This window comes from Lissotriton vulgaris, chromosome 9 (genome assembly GCF_964263255.1).
Source record: "Lissotriton vulgaris chromosome 9, aLisVul1.2, whole genome shotgun sequence".
NCBI lineage: Eukaryota > Metazoa > Chordata > Amphibia > Caudata > Salamandridae > Lissotriton > Lissotriton vulgaris.
Genome location: NC_141697.1, coordinates 458,402,983 through 458,419,159, shown reverse-complemented (window position 1 = coordinate 458,419,159; position 16,177 = coordinate 458,402,983). Strand labels below are relative to the sequence as shown.

General features: G+C 41.1%; 1 protein-coding gene across 2 annotated transcripts in view; it reads right to left on the bottom strand.

The window, feature by feature from the left end:
• The window catches only part of CEP170B (centrosomal protein 170B), a 415,026-nt gene extending 400,876 nt beyond the window's left edge, over positions 1-14,150 (bottom strand). For both annotated transcript variants that reach the window (XM_086937908.1, XM_086937909.1), the window contains exon 1: positions 13,970-14,150. The gene's annotated coding sequence lies outside the window, so the exon portion shown is untranslated. The remainder of the gene's footprint in view (positions 1-13,969) is intronic.
• Between the last annotated feature and the right edge of the window lie 2,027 nt (positions 14,151-16,177).

The window sequence follows — 16,177 nt, the reverse complement described above, 5'->3', positions numbered from 1 at the left end:
GACTGGGCAGGGGTGGTCACACATGCAATCCCGTTATGGGATACCAAACAACTCAGGATGCTGGGCAATACCAAGGGCTTTCATAGTTGTGACTTAATAGGCATATCAAAAGTTAGGGATTTGTGGCAAAAGTGGGGAGTGGTTACCTTTGCCCATCTACAGGCCACCTATGGCCTAGTTCAGACCGAACTGTTTCGGTACATACAGATTAGACATGCACTTCAATCCCTACTACCACCAGATACAAGACCCCAAGAATACTCCCAGTTGAAGGATAGGCTCTTAACGTACCACCTACATAAAAAGGCAGTCTCAACGACCTACCGGAAAATAGTCAATAATCGTGCGGAACCCACAGTGACACTGAAGGCCACGTCGGAAAGTGAGTTGGGTGACATAGAGGAGGCGGACTGGCAGGAGGCGCTCGCATCCCCCAGAGAGACTGCAATTCCATCAAGACTTAGATTAGTACAATGGAAAATTCTACACCGCACATACTACACTAGGGCAGTCTTGCATAAGATACATCGTGCAGACACACCGCTCTGTCTCAGACAATAAGGGGAGGCAGGCACATTCTACCATACTATTTGGCTGTGTTCCAAGATGGTATACTACTGGAAGGCGGTGATGCGAACACTCTTCCAGGTCACACATGTCACCATACTGCCAGAACCGAGATGCTGTCTGCTTAATATCTGCAAGCTGACTGATCTAAATACAAGTGCACAGGACAAGGTAAAAGTAGGTATGGTGGTAGCAAAAAAGAATATTGCACAATGCTAGGGATCCAGGGTTCGCCCCACCCTCGAATGGTGCAAAGACATGGACATGGCAATGATGGCGGAAAAGTCAGTATATGTCCACAGAGGGTGTCCGAAAAAATGGGAGATGGTCTGAGGGGACTGGAACACCTATTGGGGCAATATATGTGATCCTCCCCCATTGGAAGACTCCGAATCGGATACTAGAGCCAGAACAATTGATGACGAATGGTACCTCAAGATCAGTAATACTAAGAAGCACATGCGCAAAGGGGGTGTTTGTATTGTGAGACACAAAAGACTGAATATGTGTATAATACTGAATTTATGTCTGTTTGTCATGTAAAATACGCTGACATGGGAATATTATGCAAAATGTTCAATAAAAATGTTTTTTTTAAAGAATGGATGTGAAGGGATTGATGGTCAAAAAGAAAAAGAACGGCATATAGACTGGTATGTATCATGGCGATAATTTGGTATGGACTGAAGGAGAAACACTTGGGGCACACACACACACAGGAAATAGTCAGGAAGTGGAACAGTCAACTAACAGGGTGGAAATTTCAGGAAGATAACAATAATGAGACAAAATGCCATAGCTAAAAATCGTATTGCAAATGTGGGCTCAATTAAATTACAACAAAATAATCATGGGAAAGAAGTTGTATTAAGAAACCTGCCAATGATACAATACCATACAAGTGGAGACTGGGTGACATTGAATATCAACTAAAGTGAGACATTCTACCACAAACATCCATGGCCCAAGCAATAAGAACAGAAATAGGAACAAAGTCTTGGGAGGTACACGTACAAACTGCGATAATCAGACTCTGGAAACGATTGGACGATATAGAAGGTCAAAAAGTTGCACAATGGTGTAGGAAAGAAATACAAAATAGTGACCTAAAAAGGCCAAAAGCTTGTAGGGAAAGAATGGCGCAGGTATGTGAAAGGCTGAAGGTGGTGGTGAACCCGGAAACGCAACAAATCATCTGTAAAACGAGCGAGCTGAAATTTAATGGTAAAGAAGTATCCAGAGAGTCTGATATGGGCTATCTGGTAAAGAAAAAAAATCAGTAGAATTTATGATGAGCTCCTGGTCAAATAAAAACTGGTTTCCCTACTTAGATATCCTTCCAAATCGCTGTTATAGGCAGGAGATATTGAGATTGCGGATTGGGATCAATCCAAGATCTGAAAACAAAAATGTTAGATCATAAAGGGTGCTGTAGGTGCACCCTAGGCACCAAAGGAGATATTGTGCACATACTCTTAGACTGCCTAACATTACTAGAACAGCGGAAACTGTGGCTCCGCCCAATATTTTTAAAATATGATTTAAGAACTAGGGCACAGGCGGTCAACCTTTTTTACAGAAATGCCCACTCTTGAGATCGCTATTGCCCTAGGAAAATATATAAAGGCGGTCCACAGTCTTTTAAGAAGTCAGGAGTAATTTTTAAAATTTTTAATTAATGAATTAAACATCCGGTCTAAAAGAAAATGAATAGTGGTTTAATGTGAAAATAAGTCTTAGTACAAGTGCAATTTTATTGGTGCCGGTTTGTAACGTGTAAGTGTATGTAAGATTTTTAAGCTATAATGGATTATTTTGTACATGTTTTATCACCTCTTATAAGAATATTTTAAACTTGTGGTATTACTTCTTGCTCTTGTTTAAAGATTACGATCATAATAAACATATCCTTGACTTGAGACATTCAAAGGTATAATCAACCTAAAATAAACAGAGTTACTATATTAGTCACCACTGTCCTACGTCATGTTGCTATTAGGCACCAACTCCACACCCATATTTAGTGTTACATCCTTCACCATAGGTTTCTCCCAACTAGCAGTGGGGAAGGTGGCTATGGAATGCATGTCTTCGTCATGTGTCAGTCAAGAACTAGTCAAGACAGCACAGTTGACTCTTCCTACTCTAAAGGAATTCATAATTATCCAATAAGGACTCCGATATTTTGAAGAACTCCATGTAGGTATGTGTTGAATACTGACAGCCCCACACGCTAATAATGATGTACAGGAGAAGACATGGATTATTTTATTTGTGTCTCTTATTCACACGATTACAAACATGAGAGTCACTATGCTGGACTCTTCATTACTAATAAGTCAATGTGTTTATCTGCCCAAATAATTTCCAACAGAGTTGGTCTGGTGTATTCTTCAGGAGACTGGGTACAAAGGTCTCAATGTGGCCAGATGGTCTGAAATTAAAACGAAAAGAAAATAAATAGTGCTTCTACTATTTCCATTCATAGTAGAGATTGTCTGTATCCTATCCTACAATATGTCTATAGCTGTGTATTGGGTACTAGATAGGAGAACCCCATGATAAAGTAGCCCACATTATATAGATACCTATTTTAGCAACACAATGGAGAAGACAGCGTTGACTAGCAGAGACTGTATTTCCTTTATAGTGACTATAACCATGCATTGACTGCCACTATTTATTTGATTGTCCCTTGTGACACACAAACTCTATAAACCAAGGCAATGCGGTACACAAATTTTGCAAGACATGAACAATAGAGAATCAAGTAAATAATATGGACAACAGGTTTGTTGACATCACCTTTGGTGATAAATATTTAATATCCTAGTTAACCTAAAAATGAGCTGCTGTCACTGTAAACATTTCTAGATTTTTTTGACATAGTATTGACACACCTATAGCATTTAGGTGGAAATATTCATTTTTCAAAAAAGTATTGTAGGTTTGGGTAAACTCGAGTCAACTTGCAAAAATTCAGGTGTTAGTTAAAACTCAAGGAATACACTGCAAGTCAAGTTTTAAAAAAACTTGGCTTAAAAACAAGTTAGTAGCAGGCAGTGAACAATAAAGAAATCTTACAAATTGCCTGCAGCCCAAGTACTCCGATATAAGCAAATATACATGCATAGAAAAAGCAAAATATTTGAGGAATAAGAAAAAAATGCTTGGCTCTCTTCACACACAGGCTCTATTTTTTTATTTATTGTTTTTAGACGTATTGAAACCACTATCAGAAATGGGAGCTCAGGTAACATGATTTAATTAAGAACACCATCCCTAAACGTAAAGCCTTTGCATTAATTAATCATATGTACAAGTTTAACTTGTGTATAGGGACACAAATCTTGCCTTGGTGGGAAATAATCCTCTTTCACAGATCCATATCTTGGTACTGTATACTAGCAGCCAAAGGGTTTGTGCTGCAGGGGTTGGGCCTACTTGTCCAGTGATTTCCTGGATGTTGGGCAATACAAATTCCACGCCACTGTATGGATATTCACCATCTATGTTTATCATCACCAACTACCCTTACTTATGGTTCTTTCCACTGAAGTAGGCTTGGGAGTAAATATCTGTCCAGTGATGCTGGCCACCAGAATCGGGCATTGTCAGTATTTTTGGGAGTTAACTCTATATGTATTTCAACTATATGTCCAATGACAGACATTTTTTGACAGGAAAGGACAGACAAGCACGCACAATGATCTGTTGGACTAACGAGGACAAATATACAAGTGCAGAGATCCCACAGAGTGGAGGACAAATTTACAAGTGTTGCAATGCTGCTGATTGTGGAGGGCAGATATAGGACTGCAGTGATCCCATGAGCAGCATCATACAAACATAACAGCACAGTGATCGTTTGGGCGCCGGAGGGCAGATAAGGACAGAAAAAAAGAGTAGGCATGTCACTGACAAGTGCATTGAGCCCTTGAAATATGGGGGACAAATATACAAGCTAACTGATCTCATGAATGGAAGCTGACAGATATACAAGGGTCAAAGAAGCACAAGAGTAAACTTGAAATCGCAAGGGAGCTGGGATACAGATATATATAGGTTCAGTTTCCACGTTTGCAGCTCACAAAGCCAGTGCCATGACAGCTTGGACCCATCCATATTATCCGTTAGTGAAACCTCCCTCCACCAGGAAAGAAGCACAGCGGTCCACCAACTCCTTAGACTCCGGCTTGTTTATTCCGTGGAACAACGCCATTCGGATACAGGCATAGCCTTTCTCAGGTTAGCGTACAAGCTCCCATCACGAAAACATGAAGGTTTTGGGTCATAGACATACAAGTTGTTACTTAAAAATCGTTCAACTCCTTGACTTCATTCTAAAATTAATTCACATCTCTAATGAACTTCTGCATTCTAAATACAACTAAAGAATGCCAAGGAAATTCAAATTATTGGAAATTAACATTGCATACTTTCTCCAGTGAGCAGCATAGACATGGAAAACATACTGTTGGCAAGGAGTGCTAGTTGTCAGCATCTTTGTGACCCAGCAAGTTCATTCAATATATCATACTTAAACCTTATAATAGAAAAATATTATTTGGTATTGTAATGAGGACTTTAAAGAAAATAAAATGATCATTAAAACTATGACCATCCTGTTGGAATCCAGGCCTTCCCATTTGCCACATTCATCATGTCGTACTCTGAATTTTGATTACATTTGATCATATTTAAAAAATGTTGCATTTCATAAATCTTGTTTTTCATGTATTCATTTTCTCCATCTAAATTCTGCTACCCATATTTCATATGTCGCAAGGGGAACAAAGTAAGCTAATCAATAGTGCAGAATATAAAATGTATGTGAAACTAATAAAGGTAAATGCTAGTGCTCTCCATATGCCCCAACCTTGTGCATACAAAATTATTTGACTCCCAGTTCCCAAACGTGTTCAGGTGGCCTTTCTACAATTCTTTAGCCATATCCATCAAATAGCATCTGTAATGAAATCTAAAAGTGTATAAATCCCTGTTACTTCTTGCTATATAGCTCCAAGGTGATGCAGTCATCCGAGCATATTGCAAGGTAAAATACACTGCGAATGTCTATCTGATCAAGATATAGTTTGAGGGCCTGATAGATAATATATTTAAATTCATCTTTCATCACATTTGTTCCTGAGGGGATAAGTGCAAAAATGTGTAAAGTGCTAGTGTGAGTGAAGTAGCATGTTTGGAATGTTTTTTTTTAACTACATGATTAAAATACATACAAGCTGTATACTCCATGTGGAGTTGTGAAGCAAGTTTATATTTCAATATGGAGTCTTAGATACCAATGTGTACTGCAAACTCCTTGCCGCTGTTGTGACCATAAGGTACTTTAGTGTTGAGTTCAATGATGTAACGGATTCCAGGAGTCGCAGTTATTTTTCGCAATCTCCTCCTCTCAAGTTTTTGTCCACTAAGTCTATACCAACATATCTCGGAAGGGTATTATCCCCATTGTGCGTCAAATGAAAATTTTTGACTACCGGCTAACCTGAGTCATTATTCTTTATGGCCAGGATGTGTTCTAGAATTCTATTTTTGACCTGCAACTTAGTGATTCCTGAATACATCACATTGCGCATGCACTTCAGAGTATACACCACAATTTCGGAGGTGCATGTTATAAACTTCCTGATTTTGCATCTCCTTCCAGTTGGTAAGTCATAATAGTCACAGTTGGTGCTTGATTTACAGGCTTTGAATGAGCTACATTTTCTAAATCCTGTCACTGTCCTAAGCCACGTGGTTGGTTTGGCCTTAGGTTTTAGATGGCTATGTACTACCATGCCGGATTGATTTGGGTTCTTGTATATGATGGCAGGGTACTACCCAAGGTCTTTCCCTATCACTGGATCGTCCTTGAGAAGATTCCAATGGGTCTCTGACCATTTATGATTTGTTGTTCTAAGTGGTTATGAACCTAGTTGGCTCGGATGTTTCCTTCTCCAGTTAGCCTCTGCATGTGGTGCTGTTACCCCTATTCCTCCCAAATTCCTGCATAGGGTTTTTTATGGGGGGGGGGGGGGGGGGGGCACGTTCTCTTCTTTCCACCAAATAGTGCATCTCCGGGTTTGATCCTACTGAATTTTAATAGGGCCTTGTACAGAAATTTCAGTGGGTACATATGGAGAGTACCTGCATTACACTTTATTAGTTTCACATTAATTTTATATTATGCACCATTGATTAGCTTACATTGTTCCCCTAACCACATATGAAATACGGTCAGCGGAACTTAGATGAAGAAAATGAATACGCAAAAAAAAAAATCTGATGTATGGAACGTTACTTTTTTAATATTGTCAAATGTAATCTAAATTGGGAGTATGACATGATGAATGTGACAAATGGAAAGGCCTGGGTCCTAACAGGATGGTCATAGTTTGTTTCATGATAATTTTATTGTCTTTGAATTCCTTGTTATTGCAATAACAAATAATATTTTTCTGTTATGAGGTTGAAGTATAGTGACATTTTAAATGAACTTGCTGGGTCACAAGGATGCTGTCAACTAGCACTGCTTGCCAACAGTATGTTTTCCATATCTATGCTGCCCACTTGAGAAAGTATGCAATGTTAATCTCAAATAATTTGCATTTCCTTGGAAATTTGTCACTATATTTAGAACTGAGAAGTTGATTAGAGATCTGAATTAATTTTAGGATGAAATCATGGAATTGTACGAGTTTTAAGTTACAACTTCTATGTCTATGAACAAAAACCTTTATGTTTGCGTAATGGGAGCTTGCACGCCAACTTGACAAAAGCTATGCCTGTAGCCGAAACGCGTTGTTCCATTGAATAAACATACAGAAGTCTAAGAAGTTGGTGTACCGCTGTACTTCTTTCTCAGTGGGGGAGGTTTCACTAAAGGATGGATATATATATTTTAGTTTAAACAGTGGTCCGTCGTTCAAAATCATAGGGAAAAAAAATATTATCATAGGAAAAAAAATATATTATAAAGTTTTAACAGTAGAAAAAACAATCATGAGTTCAAAAAATATTCACCAGAAATGAGCGGTGAGGTAAATGTCCTTGGTGCTCAAAAAATTTGACACAAATATTAATAAATGGCATATACGTATGGCACACACACACAAGACCATGTACAATGTATAATGGCAAGAAGGATAAGTAAATTACAAAGTTAGCAATGTTTCAATCCCAAGAAATTGATAAACTGAGCGATCATCATCAGGACTAATACAATATGAAGAGCATGAGTAAGCTGAAAGAAAGAAAGAAAGAAAGATCAATATAGAGCAGTGTTTCCCAACCAGTGGATGGCAAGTCGATTTTTGGTGAGTCGTGAAAGTCCGAGCAAAAAATAAAGAGGCCTTTAAATTCTGTATTACCCTTGTCACATTTGCTGCACTTCAAAGTCACAAGTCAAACATCAGCCTATATCGTCTGACAAATTGCTGCTTATTTTTTTTTAACATGGGGATTGATATTTACAAACTCCACTCAATTTGCAAATCGGAGAAAGAAAAGTAAGTTAAATATGTGACAATCTTTTGGGGTACACAGAATATAAAACAAAATGTTAATACCTGTAGATGATCTGTCCATATTCAGCAGTTAGGAAAGCAAAAACGAAGTTCATTGTTTTTGCAATTCCGAAATGTGGTGGAAACAAAGATTTGAATAGGATCAAAACAAATCAAGACACTTTACTTGGTGATGTACAAATGATAAATAGTCACTGATGTCCACACATTATCATTTGTGTGCAATATAGCTTTATCAGTAAATCTATAGATCTGTGCAAATTTAGTGGCCATTTCAGTGAAACATTTGTTTGCTGTAAATGACAGTGCGCTACCACTCAATGCTGGAGTTGCACAAAATAAAAAATGACTAAAGGAAGTCCCCCAAACCAACAAGGAGGAAATATGTGTTACACCTTTAGATTATGGGATACAGGGTAATTCTACAGGGCCATATCTCCGAAGTGAGGAAGGTTCAGCCGGAGGCAGCATGAGCGGCTCCCGAAGCAGTAACCACCATGAGGGTGATCCAGCCCAGACTGAAAATTCTAAACATCTTATATCTGTAGGGTTAAATGTGTTGGAAGATACTGGAATAACAAAAGTGTCAATGCAGCCGCCACCCTTAGTATCCTCTAAAAAGAATTCATCCATCCGCCCGGTAACAAGGGTCCTATCTTGGAATATTGCGGGTATAAATAATAAGTTAGATGACCCCGATTGGGTATCTTTTACTAGTCAATTTGAGATCTGCATGTTCCAGGAAACTTGGGCAAGAGGAGAGGTCCCTAAATCAGGTTATACCGCCTTTAGTATTCCCGCAACATCGAGGGGAATAGGGAGACCATCTGGGGGCCTTACTATATGGGTAGGTGCACATCTGGGTTGTACGGCTAAGCAAATTGACACAGGTTCTATTGATATTTTATGTGTCCTATTGCAGTTTCCTTCCAAGTCTCCTGTTGCTCTAATAAATGTATATTCGAGACCTACTTCTAAGGGCAAAGAATCCACGACGGTGGAGGAATTAACTACATTGTTATGTTCCACTCCTCCAAAACAAATGGTGATCGTAGGAGGGGATTTTAACTGTTAGTTCAAGCCACTCAAGGGTTTGTTTCTTGACAGTTTACACAATGAGGATCATTTCTTGGAAATCCCAGAGTCCAGGTGCCCAAAAGTTAAAAAAAGGTCTCCCCTGGTGATCCAGATGAATTGCTTTGTCCTGAAACACTCATTAAGAGATTGTAATGGGAGATCCCAGTCTGATACATCTAATGGTTACACGTTTCATAGTAAAGATTGTGGGTTTTTATTAGATTATATTTTAATCGATTCAAATTCCTGGGATAGGGTGTCTGATTTTAAAATGATCCCACGTCTAGATAGCGATCACAATGCGCTAGTAGTATAACTTAAAGCATTAAATTCAGGGAGCGCGTACTCCCTGGATAACCCTATTGATCCCAGGTTGACTGTCTCGAACTGTAGGCGGAGAGTGCGATGGACTGACTTCAGTCAATCGCAGGATAATTTGGGTAATGTATATGATGCCTTACTTCCTGTACTTGTAGAGGGGTCTATTTCATATAGTCAAAACAGGACGGTTAGAGACCTAGAGGTGGTTGAGTCGAATCATGTTAAATTAGGAGAAGTTACATTGAACTTCTTCTACCCCATCAAAACTAACAGGCCGGGTAGGCACCGATACCACCCTAGGTATAATGTTCTTTGCCGAAAGGCTAAAAGGGCACTAGTAGCATCTATTAAAGCCAATGACCGCACACAAATAAAAACTGCAAGAAAGGTCTACAAAGCGGTCATCTTAAAAGCTAAACAAGGGTGGGAAATGGAAAATTGGGATACATTGAAAATTGCATTAGGGGATAAAGACATGAGGACTTTTTGGGGTGTTTTAAATACTGTTTTTTCTACCCCTAAATCAGCGGTCGACCCGAATCTGGATGAAAAGGTTTGGCGGGAGCATTTTGAATCCATCTATGCCAAGGAAAAGACGCCCAAAGATGTGCTATCTGATGGCTGTCACCTGAAGGTGGATCGTCCCCCAAACCAAGGGGTTTTAAACTTTCAGCCTGATGGTAGCATAAGCCCAAGTATAGGTTTAAATGAAATAAAGGGCGCTTTGGCAAAAATAGCCCCGTTAAAGCACCAGGTCTGGACAAGATTCCAGGGGATCTTTTTAGGAGTGTACCATCCATCTGGGCCCCGTACTTCTGGGTGCTTTTTAATGCCATACTGCGGGGCATGAAGATCCCTTCTAGTTGGCTTGGTGCAGAAATAACGCTGATCTTTAAAAAAGGTTCTCTGATCTTACCAACCAATTACAGACCAATCAGTTTAAGAGATATTTCCCAAAAAATATTTGCACGTATTTTGCTGCTCAGGCTACAATCCTGGATGGACGAAAAGGGGGTACTGTCCTCTACAGGTGGGGGTTCAGGGAAAAACTGTTGATCCTAGACCAAGTACTAAGATTACAATTGCTGTACTGGAAGACCGTCTGCCTGGAGGGGGCAGTCTCTACTTAATATTTGTAGACCTGAGGTCAGCTTTTGATTTGGTCCCCAGGGAAAAATTGTGGTCAGTCCTTTATGAGATGGGGGTTCCTGTTTATTTAATCCAACTCATTAAATGATTCCACTAGGACAATTATGTGCAAATTAGGTATGGTAAGGATGAAAAACTTACTGCACCCATATTTATTAAACGTGGCGTACGCCAGGGTTGTGTGCTTGCGCCAACTTTATTTAGCCTGTACATCAATGGCTTGATTGATTCCCTGCTAGCAGAAAAAGACTTAGATGCCCCCAAGCTAGCATCCCGTAAAATTCCAGCAATGTTTGCCTACAATACTCTTTTGGTAGCTAAACCACCTATGGGGATACAAAGGGTCCTCAAAAAATTTGAGGCATTCTGTAGGGAAAGAGGTTTAGAAATAAATCTACAGAAAACCATATTTATGGCGTTTAACAGTCTAAAAAGTACACGCCCAAACCCTTCACTAAACGGTAAACCCCTTGAAAGAGTTTCTTCCTTTATCTACCTAGGCATTACCATCACTAAATCCATGGACTGGGGAGCTCACATCACGAAGTCGCCACCACTAAAATTAGCCCAATCATCAGGTGGCATCATGAAGGTTTTTAGAAAGTCCAGCAAGAGAGCAGTTAGCCCGGCATTAGAAATCTATAAGGCTCAAGCTCGAAGTGGCACGCTATATGGCGCAGAGTTATGGGGTCACTTCAAGCTCGAGTCCCTATCACAGGTGGAGAATCAATACCTCAGACAGCTATTCAGACTACCATGTGGTACCCGGTTAATTCCGCTCCGACTAGACACTGGGCTAATGTCGATTGCAGAAGTGTCTAGTCTTAAACCCTTAATGTACTGGCGTCGCCTGTGGACTACTCCCGAACTTTTACCTTATAGGGAGGAATTTTCTGAAGTAAGGATGGTAAGGTGTGCTGCCAAACTGCCTTGGTTTGCGCATATTAAACATTTGTTAACCATCCTGGGGGACTGCTGGGCTGAACCTGAGTTTGCCTGTTCATTAATATCAAGGAAACAAATGAAGGTACACTACGAAGAGTACAGAATGGCTCAAATTCATTCTAGTTCCCAAACAGGCACACTAACTATAGCTTTCTTAGAAAGAAAAGATAGTTTCTGCTTTGAGATGGCGTTAGATCTCATCAAACCAGCAGCTGCAAGAAAGCTTTATTTACAGTTTAGGCATGGGGTTCTTCCGCTCCGCTGTTTTACATCCAAATGGAGAGATCAGCAAGCGATTCATTGCCCTGCATGTGATCACCCTGAAGAAACAGTCCTCCACGTTTTGTTTAGCTGCCCCGGCTATCATAAATCAAGGAAACGTAGGCTGGTGCAGATTTGTAGGAACCTTGGAAGTAGGCATTGTTCTGAGGCATTCAGGATACTGAAGTATGACCCCAGTATCCCGATTGTCTACTCAGTTGCAGGATTCCTGTTCTCTATGTGGTGTACCAGAAGGGTCTTTTAGAAATCAACTAATGACGTATTGGACTCATCGTAACATGGTATAATCTCCCTGCGTGGCTTATTTTACTGTTTTATATTTAAGGGCCTTCCTTTTTATGAATCTCTTTTTAGCTAATTTATTTATTTGCACTATGCACTTTCGGAAATGAAAATTGTGTCTCTTGCCTAGTAACAATCCCCAAGACTGTTCTTTTTAACAATGTATGGAGGTACCTCTGTATGCTAAATTATGTTCATAATGATTTTTCTACAGTGCTCTAAATATGTTGTTTGTATGCCTTGACGTAATTTTATAAATGATTGGATGTATGTGTTTGTACTTTTTAGGTCATACTGACCGAAATAAAGTTTTCTTGAACTTGAACAAAATTTTTAAAAAATTAATTTGTCTGCCTAATATCCATTAAAACCGGGTGGGTTGTCGTTCTGACAATTGGGTTGTGGTACCAAAATGTTTGGGAAGCACTGATATAAAGTCTAAGTGAAAGCATTAGAACACACCATGCTATACTCACATGTACAAAGGAAGGTGAAACAGGAAAAAAGAACCAGATTGCAGAAAATTAAGTAAACATAAGAAGGCAAAATAGAATGAAACTCACAATGAGCAAAAGGAAGAAACACAAATTGAGGTTGCCTTCAGTGACTACAAAGATACAGCAAAGGGGTATAGTGGCCGGGCATAAAGCCTGCCTGGTTATGATAATTAATAATTTAGTATGCAGAAAAGCGTATGGCAAGCCAAAAAATATATAATCATTATTAAGGAGACCTCCACATTCTGTATTATGAGCTGTGGTCATCTCAAACGAGCGCTCCACTCGAGAAATATACAAGGGCAGCAAACCCATGGACTAAGGGGGAAATATATACAAAAGGGGGTATCCTATAGGCTAAGGTGGACAGATGCACCAAAGCAAAGGCCCCATGGGCAGGGGACAACAAATATACATGGCAGTGCTTTTGTCTACAGCAGTGATCTGGTTGGCTAAAGGTGGAGAAGCATATAATAACTGTGAAGCAATAAACTAAGGAGTAACATCAAAATAAAACAATGAGAAATATACATGCGCTCACAAACCAATGAAAGGCCACAGAAAAAGCAAGTTAATCTATATTCCAAAGAGAGCAATTGGGCATGAGCCCACCGGCACTCCCATGTCACGAGGGGAGAAAATTATAGGAAAGACCTTGGCATAAAAGCTGTGGGATATATACAACCGCTCAGAAACGTAACGCGTAAACATTCACGAGCTCCCTTTATTATGTATTTATTATACGGAGTCACTGTATACAAAACCTTACAGCACTGAAACACCCGGAACTGCACAGAGAGGAACCCTAACACACCGCGAATGACAAAGAGTACAGAGCTCCTTCAAATCCCATGCGTTTATGAAGAAAATGCACAAAACGTATCACTGCAGTCAGTTATCCAAAGCAGACTCTGGGCCAGGATCACATCTAATGGAAATATACGAAGAATGATACATCATTCCTGTGCTCTGTGCCTGGCCCTGGACAAACCTCCCTTCTCACGACAGATCCCAGGATTGGGGGAGGATTATCTGCTATGGCTGATAATTGTAGACAGTGGCCACCTCCCCCCCTCCATGGCGTCCAGCGTGGAGACCGCCGCGCAGGGGAGGTGCACTCAGCCGTACATTGTGCCTCCGTGAACCGGTAGGCAGCCTGCCTGACAGCGTAAAGGAGGGGGCAGGGGGAGTACCGGGCCCTGCTGAGAGCAGAGGCCGCAGCGTGAGCCTCAGGAATCAGCTGGTGCCTGCGTCCCTTTCGGCAGTACCTCCGCTCCTCCGTCCGGGCCCCCATGCCCGGACCTGCGCTCTCACCTCTGCCGGTGCTCCTGGGCTGTGGTTATCCGGGCGGCCCTGGCAGGTGAGCCTTCCGCTGTCACCCTGCTCTCCGGCAGCTGGCTGCGGCTCCCGAGCCGGGCTGCGTGCTGCTGCTCCTATCCTGTCCCTTCTCGCAGGTTAGTGACGTCACCGGCGGCCCCGCCCTCAGACGGGGCACTGGGAGGCCCGGGTTTCATGATTTCATCTTCTGGCAGGTTCACTCCCAGAGCTCACCTGTATACACAGAGGCGGCAGCCAAGGTTGTGTGTGGGCAGGGATTGTGCAACGGCAAGCTGTGAGCTCAGGGAGGGCGGGAGTGCAAGCACAGACGCCCTAAACAGGGACACTGGTGAGACACACGTCCAACTCCCCAGCAAAGGCACCTGCTGCGTCATCCCGGGCACAACACGAAGTGTGGTGTATTCAGAAAGCTTGTACTTGCCTCATTTTTAGTGTGACTTAACGCTCACACAGACCGGATTTTTTTTAATCTGCGTGCCGTGCCAGAATGCTACGTTTAAAACTAATAAAGCAAAACTACAAGTGCCAGAAAAAAGGAGAGAGCTGTTACCGCTAACGATGGAACGCGAGATATCTGCACATTTCGTTTGCCCTGCATTGTCATCGGCATTGAAATGTCTGTTTGTCTATTTTTATGCTTTTCTCTTTTCAGATCGGCTTAGGGTGACCAACTGGCATGGGTGCAAATTCAGGACATTAAGTGTAAAAATTCAGGACAAAGGGTCAAAATTCGGGACAAAACTTCTAGAGTCAATTCAGGACAAAAGGTACGTTTACAGACATATCAGAAGAGGTCGTGCAATAAGTACGAGTGAAAAGAAGTTTATATTAGGTTAAGATAATTATGCAGCATGGTTTTTCAGTATGCACACAGCTTTGTGCAAATGTGCAAGTCTTCTTGTGGTAACAAAACCTCGCCCACCTTTCCAGCCTCCCAGGTAAACGCAGGATGCCTGGACCGGCCGGTCCCGCCTTCCCACCACCCTCCAATGGTGACCCTCCTCTTCACATAGACCCTCTCTCATATGTATTTAATTTCTTTTATAGTGCTACTCATCCCAAGTAAGTAGGACATCATGGGCGTCCGCAGAAATTTTTCCAGGGGGGGGGGCAAAATGTTAACATCATCACCATCCTCCGACATGATGTGTGCCAGGTGGGCCACAAGAAACACTGGGGCGCAGAACTGGGATAGAATCAATTAAATGCCAGGAATCCAGGACATGTGACTGAACCTGCCACAGGCCAACAAACTCCACCTGTACGGAAAACGCTAAACTTTCTGACAAGGTGCTTTATCTCTGTGTGCTAGGTGTGCAGACTTCCGGGTCCTCGATCCAACACCAATCAGGGGTGTCTTCAGCACGATTCGATTTTTATCAGAATACTTTAAAACAGCCTATGATTAAAGCACCAGATTAAATATATTGTATGCACAGTGTATGTTAGGGATTATTTGTAGCACACATATTTACCAATATTGGCTTCTTGGTGCTAGAATTCATGATAACATTTATCCAAAGTTAAAGCACAACGTCAAAGTTAGTAATAAATAATTCAGCAATCACACACGCTAGTGATTCTCCAATGGGTGCTCCCTTTACGAGAATTCCCCGGGCATTGCTAAATTTTACAAACAATCAATAAATTTATACAAATTAAAATGTATAGGTCGAAATGTTAGCTATATTTTTTTTAAGAAACTTAGATTCCCTCTATGTGTAGTCAATGTCAAACTGACAACGTGCCCACGTTTAGGGATACAATAATGGCCATCTCCCTGATGCGGAAGCCTGGCACCGTAAATGTGTGGCACATGCGGTGCCCACAGCGGCGGCACATCACAGGTCCAGGGATGCTGAGTCTTACACAGTGGTCGAAGTGGGGGAAAAAAAGTAAGGGAACAGTGGGCGGAGAATAAAAGGGCAGGAATAACCCAAGGATTGGATCTGTGGTGGAGCCAGAGGTGTGGCCAGAATACGAAGACATCCCAATTTTTTGTATTTGTTTGGCATTTCACTGCCCAGTTTAATCAACCAATGGATACACATGATTATTTAAGGTTATAATGAGTTATTGACATTAAAATATATTCACAAAGTGGGATATGCTTCTAATCACAGAATGTACCAAATACGATAAAATGTGTAAACACAAGCCATTTGTCTCAGAGCCATAGAGTTT